This window comes from Pteropus alecto, unplaced genomic scaffold (assembly GCF_000325575.1).
Source record: "Pteropus alecto unplaced genomic scaffold, ASM32557v1 scaffold134, whole genome shotgun sequence".
In the NCBI taxonomy this organism is placed as follows: Eukaryota; Metazoa; Chordata; class Mammalia; order Chiroptera; family Pteropodidae; genus Pteropus; species Pteropus alecto.
In genome coordinates, this window is record NW_006436283.1 from 4,008,432 (window position 1) to 4,015,174 (window position 6,743).

A 6,743-nucleotide genomic window follows, 5' to 3' on the forward strand; every position below is an offset into this window, starting at 1 on the left:
GTAAAGTTACAAAGACAGGTTTCCAATCGCTGGCCTTTTCTAGGCCTTTCACTTGCTCCTACGTCGGACCAGCTCACGGTGTCAAACTGCTCTGTGGAGAGGCTCACGTGGCAAGGCAACGGGGGAGGCATCTGCCAGCACCGGCCCCGTCATTTCCGGGGACCAATGCACATGAAGATGGGGGCCCCGAGTCTCAAAAGCAGGATAAGGATGTCCTTAAAGGCACCGAAATATAAATCTTTCTTTTTCTTCTTCGGTCTCGTTTGACTTGTCACGGTGTTTTTTATTTCTTTGCCATTTAATGCCATTTATTAATGTCGTGGACTTTAAAATAAAATGTTAAATTATTAGCATGAATTTCACTGTTCACCTGTATATTGCCAGTTTTCAAATGCTACCATAAGAGCACTTAACTCATATGCGGCATCATCGACCGTGCACAGCTGGTACTTCGTAGCTTGTACGTACATACGGATCGTGTACCGTTCTTACCAGAACAGTGAAACTGCACCAGATTAACTCAGACTAACTCGCTGAACTCCCACACAGCGTGGGTTCTCCAGAACTCTGCACTCACAGGGCATCTGGAATGCTCTGTGAGAACGAGGCCCCCGAGGAATGCTGGCAGACACGTAGACGGCGATCTCCTCGCACCTGACGCTCCGCTGTCCCATTGGACTTCGCTTACGACATCCAAGTTCAAAGATAAAGGTATGAAACAGACAGCAGAACAGTGAATCTGGCACAGCGTCCTTCTGAGCATGGGGCCCCGTGCTACTGCCCAGGTCCCACGCCCGCAAAGCAGGCACCGGCCTCCGGACAACAGTCTTCAAGGAAATGACTCTGCCGATGAACTTGAAAGTGAATCCTCCCTCAGCAGGGCCTTGAGATGCCCACGGGTCCAGCCAACACCTCGATTACAGACCCCACCGAGCCCCACCTGGTTTCTTGACCCACGGAAACTGTGAGATGGTAAATCAACTGTGTTGTCTTAAGTAGTCAAGTTTATGGGTACTTTGTTAGGCAGCCACAAATAACTGACACAGCTGGCATTCTTCTGTAAAGCACAGATTTCCTTCCTCCAAATTAGGGCTATTTGGTTACTTTGAAATATAGTTCCTCCTGGAAAGGCAGCATAGCTATTTGAATCATTCCATCTATTCACCAGTTTTCAAAGTAAGATATTGGTTTAATAATAACTCAAGGGGGTTCCCAGAGCTTCTCTGGCTTTCTCCTGTTTGAGGTTCTCAGAAACACAATGACTCTTCATGATTCCAGTATGTTTTGATCACCTATAATTATTTTTCTTTTCGATACTCAGATTGTTAATTGAGAGTCCCTTCAAGCTGTTTCCTGTGTCTTTTTGACATGGTCCAACTAATCTTTAAAAGCTTTCTTGCTTTTTGCCACCAAAGAGATGTCCCAGGCTCTCCACGCACTGCCACTGCCCCAGACCTGAAGCCGTTTCTCCAGGGAGCCCTGGTTCCTTCAGTGGTGACTTCTATTCAGACACTGAGATCTGGGCGCCAGCGTTGTCATAGTTTTAATCTGCATTTCGCTATTAGTGAGGTCGGGCACCTTCTTCTGTATTCACCGACCACTTCGTTTATTCTTCTGTTGATGACCTTTTCTCAGCCTTTATCCCGTTTCCTCTTAGATTATTTTGTAATTTGATTTGTAGGACCTCTTTTTTAGTTTCTGGATGTTGATCCTCCATCAGTTACATTCACTGGAAATTCGCTTAGCTTTTAACTCCCATCTGCTTAGCTTTTAACTTTGTCCGGGAACGCACAGGCATTTGCAGCTTTTGTGTTGACAAATCTGTCGGTCTTTTCATTTATGGCTTCTGGGTGGGGCTTCTAGGGTGGGGCGTCTTCCTCGGGAGGCCTTGGCACCTCAAAATGAGGTAAATTGCCTAATGTCACACGCCACGTGGCTAATTAGTGGCACATAGGGTATACTTGAGTATTTGCCACCGAAGCCAGTGCCGTCTCCCCCAGGACACACAGCCGTCCCAGGGTGGGGGGAGGTGAGATGAAGCGGTGATCTGAGGTCTGCAGGATGAATGAATGCCACTGGGAAATAGGAGGTGACATGGGCTCTGGAATAATATTCAAAGTCTTCCCAACAGTCAGTCAGAATGACCAAGCCTTTGGCCGAGACTAGGCTGACTCAGAGCGAGGCTGATAAAGAGCTGAGAAAAGCACATGAGTGAGGAGCAGGCTGCTGGGACGGATGGAGGCAGAGATTTCAAGGCCGCCATGGGGGAAGGAGAGGGAAGGGCACAGGAGGAGACAGCTGAAAAGCACCCCTGGGCCCCGGGGTTCTGACCACATCGGCCCTGGACTCTGGATGCCCCGCATTTCCCTTGGGTGGCAGGCAGTTCTCAGGGTGCCTGGTGTCCTGCAGCACATGAGCTCCCAGCCACTGGGGCCCTTTCTGGCATGAAAGGCAGGCAGGGTGACATAGAGTTACATAGGCTTTGGCATCTCACTCACACTCACGAGCCTCCTTAAGCATGCGTCCGAGGCTTTATGCCAGTAACCTTTAGGCAGGACTGCCAGGTTTTCTGGTGAGAAAGCAGGTAGTGGGAGCTAGAGTTCTCTGCGGGTTCTCCAAGGTTCCCTGATGCCAGGTGGGGTTCCGTGGCGCAGTACCCCTTATGGCCACTAGGTGGTGACTCTGCATCGTGAATACAGGCTGTGGAACCTCAGAGAGGTTGGTTAGCTTCTCCGGAAACCCTATCAACTTTACCCCACCCAAGCAGACTCTTTCCTGACTTTGCCACCTGGAGTGGGGTGAGGGGAGGCAAAACTGGAGCGTAAACGGAGAGGACACTGGGGCTTGTGTCGGCCGCATTCTGGAGAGAGGACAGACAGCCTTTCTCATCTGTGCTTCCTCTCTGCTCCCCGGCCCCCTTCCCCCTCCCTCTCACTGGGACCCTTACAGGAGCTTCTTCACTGGCCTCCCCACCTTTTCCCAAACCAGTCTGTCCTAATCACAGCTAGCATGACCCTTCTGAAACCGAAAAAAAAAGTGTGCCTGAGGTCTGGCCCCAGCTCTATGCTCCGGCACCAGCTCTGTGCTCCATCAGCCGTCTGTTTTAGGGTGCAGCCCTAAACCTCTCTGAACCTCGACAAGAATGTCAGCATCCCTTCATTCGATGGAATTTCATTGCACGTTCTAAAAATTATTAATCAGCTAACGAAAACCCCCCTAATATTTCCCTTCCCTGGACAAACACTGCGACGTCCTTCAAAGCTTTGCTATCAGAGCTTTTTGCAGTTTGCTAACTTTCGACGTCAAGGTCCTTTGCCCTTTTCTTCTAAGGGTCACGACGTCTCAACTTCTTGATCCGAGAGTCACAAGGGGTCTCGGGATCGATGTGTCGGAGAAGTGTCTGGGGTTGGCCCCTCTCCTGCCTTCCTGCAAAGCAGAGCTCGCCCAGGACAGAGACTTCCCGTCTCAAAACTGTGGCCTTCGGTCCAGCTGTTTCCCCATCTGCAAAGCTCACCCGCCTCCCTCGCGGGATCGCTCTCGAGATTCAAACACGCAATCGCGTCTGAGGAAGCACTTTTCAAACAAGCAAAACATATGAGGTGCAATTTCCCAGCTCGAAAACTCCCCGTTGCTTACAGGATAAAATATAAACACCTTGTCCTGACGCCGCCAGCCTCCGGCACACGCCCACCTGCCTTCCTGGGCTTGTCACCTATCACCCTCCCAACACATCCTGCAATGTCGCCAAGCCGGGGGCCCGGAAGCCTCCCTGCAGTGACCAGGGTTTCCTTGCTACTTTGATCTTTCATCCCACCCAAAACGCCTCTCTTCAGCCCCACCTGTCAAGATTCCCCCTACCCCTTTAGGCCCATTAAAAAAAGCTTAGACTGTTTTTCTGTAAGTTATAAAAGTAATACATGCATGGTATTAAATGAAAAGCAAGTCTGGGGGGGAATAGATAAGGGTAAAGGGGATCAGATATATGGTGACAGGAGATTCGACTTTGGGTGGTGAACACAGTGCAATATACAGATGATCTATTGTTAAATCGTACACTTGGACCTATATAATTGTGTTAACCAATGTCACCCCAATAAATTTAATTAAAAAAGAAAAGTCTGTGCCCCTCCTTTTCACCCCGATTCCCCACCAGCATGCGGGGTTCCTCCACAAATACACTTCCGGGCCTCCTGGCAGATGCGCGTGTGTTCTCCTTCATCACAGGTACGTGGAATTATATGAAGCACGCACCTTGCTTTTTCACTTAGCGTCTCTTGGATGTATGCCACGGCAGCACGGAGAGAGTGGCCTCCCTGCTTTTAACAGCTGTGTGATATCACCGCAAATTATACCCCTGGTCTATTTAACGCCTTTTCCCCTCCGGCCAGACAGGTGCCTGTCATTGCAGCCAAGGCTGTGAGAGGCACCCCCGCCCCTCCGTCGCTGGGCAGTGCTCCGTTTCTATGGGACAAATTCCTGACATCACCGCCGGCATGAATCCGTCCCCTCCTGGGGGCTCCTGCAGCAATCCTCGGTGCTCCAGGGGTGACAGTACAGCTCAGGTGTCTGCAGCGTTTGCTGGAGTCTAAGGTCAGTCTGTGACTGGGATCAAACCCCAGCTGTTCCATTTACGTGTCCCTCGGTTCTCGCATCCTTAAAATGGAGACGACGATAATGGTACCACTTCTGGAGTCTTCTCAAGGACTAAGTGAGCATGTCATGGCTCTTGGATCCAGAGGAGGAACCGGAATGGCGGGCCGCTCCTCTTCCTGTTACAGGGCCTCGTGTACTTCCATCTCCCCCGCAGTCTGCCAGCACTTCGCATGCCGGCTCTGTCTAGTCTCGTGCACCTGAGATGTGGAGGCACACAACATGGCTCCGGCATTTGCTACTCAGGAGCGACCCTCCGGCTCTGGAGCCACATCCAGCTCTGGCCCACCCCCAAGCTTGTGCCTCCGCAAGGCCTGGGGGATGAGGAGGAGGAGGGGGCCCTTTTTTCCTACAGTCCCCTCCATCAGGAGCCCCTTCCCCCTTTCTGTATCCGAACCTCCCCCCACCATCCAGTCTGATAAACAGGTATTGGGGACATGGCTCAGAAGCTCTGTGAAAGGCCGGGGTCTTGGTGGGCCCCTGAGATCCACACCACCCCCTGATTCTGGTCCCCACCGGCCCAGATCCCTTCCTTCCCCCTAGGCCCCAGGCGTTCTTCCAACTCTGCTGCTCCAGGGTGGGCCAAGGCTCCCTGATGGAGAGGATGCCATGACAGGCTGGGGCTGGGAAAAAGGGTATCCGGACCTTGGGATTCAGTGTGCCTTCCCCAGCCCTGCCACAGTGTGTTTGTCCAGCCGGAAGGGAGAGGCTAGATCAGATCTTCTGTGACCGGAGGGAGAAGGGTCCGCCTGGGCAGCCAGACCCAGGCCAAGGGGCCAGGAGGGCAGAAGGATGGAGTGGCCTAGGCACCAGCAGGGGTCAGCTGGCACTCCGCACCCCTGTCCCTGCGCTGCCTGCACCCACTCAGCCTGATGGAGTTGGGCAGGTCCAGTTGCTGCCTCTGGGTCGGGAAGGTTCATGAATTTTGGCTCTGGGCGCAGGGCAGATGCGGAGATACCCCGCAGGAGGGGGCACCGGGGTGGCGGGGTGGAAAGAGCGAAGCGCCCTGCGACCCCAGAGGAGCAGCCAGGCTGGGGGAGGAGCTGGGGGAGAAGCTGAGGTCGAGGAAGGTCAGGAGCCAGGCTGTGCTGGGCGCAGAGCGGGTAGAGGTTGGCTCAACATTGAGGAGACTCTGGGTCCTCGTGGGATCAGCGTTGGCAGCAGCTAACAGTCAGGCGCGGGAGCCACGTGCCTTTTCCCGGGCCTCTTAACATGAGGCGGGGCCTGTTACCGCTCCAGGCGAGGCCAGGGAGGGCCAGGGATTTGTTCAAGGCCGCACAGGGGCAAAGGGATCTGAACTCGGGGCCTCTGATAATAGCCCTATGAGCTAACAGTCAGCCATGTTTCATGCATCCCCACCATCAACCACGTGAGAGGGCAAATTAAGAGCCAGCTTAGAGGGGCAGGTGCCGAGGCCACCCTGCCCTGGAGGCGCCGTGGAATCTCCAGATGATCTAGGCGCTTTCCTCTGCGTCCGCTGCAAGCACCCCTGTGAGCCCAAGTTCTGCCCCATCTGGATGGTTCTGTGTTGTCGGCCCAGAGGCAACGTGGGTTTTTAACGGGTCTTCCCTAAAGCGATTCTTATGACTTCTGCAGAGACCCCCCGCCGCCCACGCAGGCCCCCGGCGCGGTTGTCCCTGCACGCTGTCGTCGTGGTCAGTGCCTGTTCTGGGTTTGGATCCGGGGGCGGGCGGGGCGCGGGAAGTTGAGCAAGACCCGACCTTCGCCTGGGAAGGGGCCTCCGCCCCCAGGAGGATGCGGGGGAGGGCGCGTTCGCTGTCATGGAACAGAGTGGCGCTGGCCGAGATCAGAGAAGGCTTCCCGGAGGCGGGAGCGGCGGGACTTGGAGGAGGGGAGGCGCTCCAGCGGTGTTTCAAGGGACGGGTGAGGGCTAAACTTTGGACTCAGAATGAGGGCGCTGGACAGAGGGGAGTGGGAGGTGGCCGTTACTGGAATGGCTCTTCCTGGGGGTGACGCGATGATGGCTGGCACTTCAGACCTCGACTACGCGCCTTGTGAGATGAGGAGCGGAGGCCAGCTCGGGCTGAAAACAGGGCTCTGCCTAGGCGGGGACCCCGCTGCCAAGCGCCAGC

General features: G+C 54.3%; 1 protein-coding gene across 1 annotated transcript in view; it reads left to right on the forward strand.

Moving 5' to 3' along the window:
- The first annotated feature begins 6,514 nt into the window (after positions 1–6,514).
- Positions 6,515–6,743, forward strand: part of RHBDF2 (rhomboid 5 homolog 2) — a 22,635-nt gene continuing 22,406 nt past the window's right edge. Inside the window, exon 1 of the mRNA XM_025047142.1 lies at positions 6,515–6,534. The gene's annotated coding sequence lies outside the window, so the exon portion shown is untranslated. The remainder of the gene's footprint in view (positions 6,535–6,743) is intronic.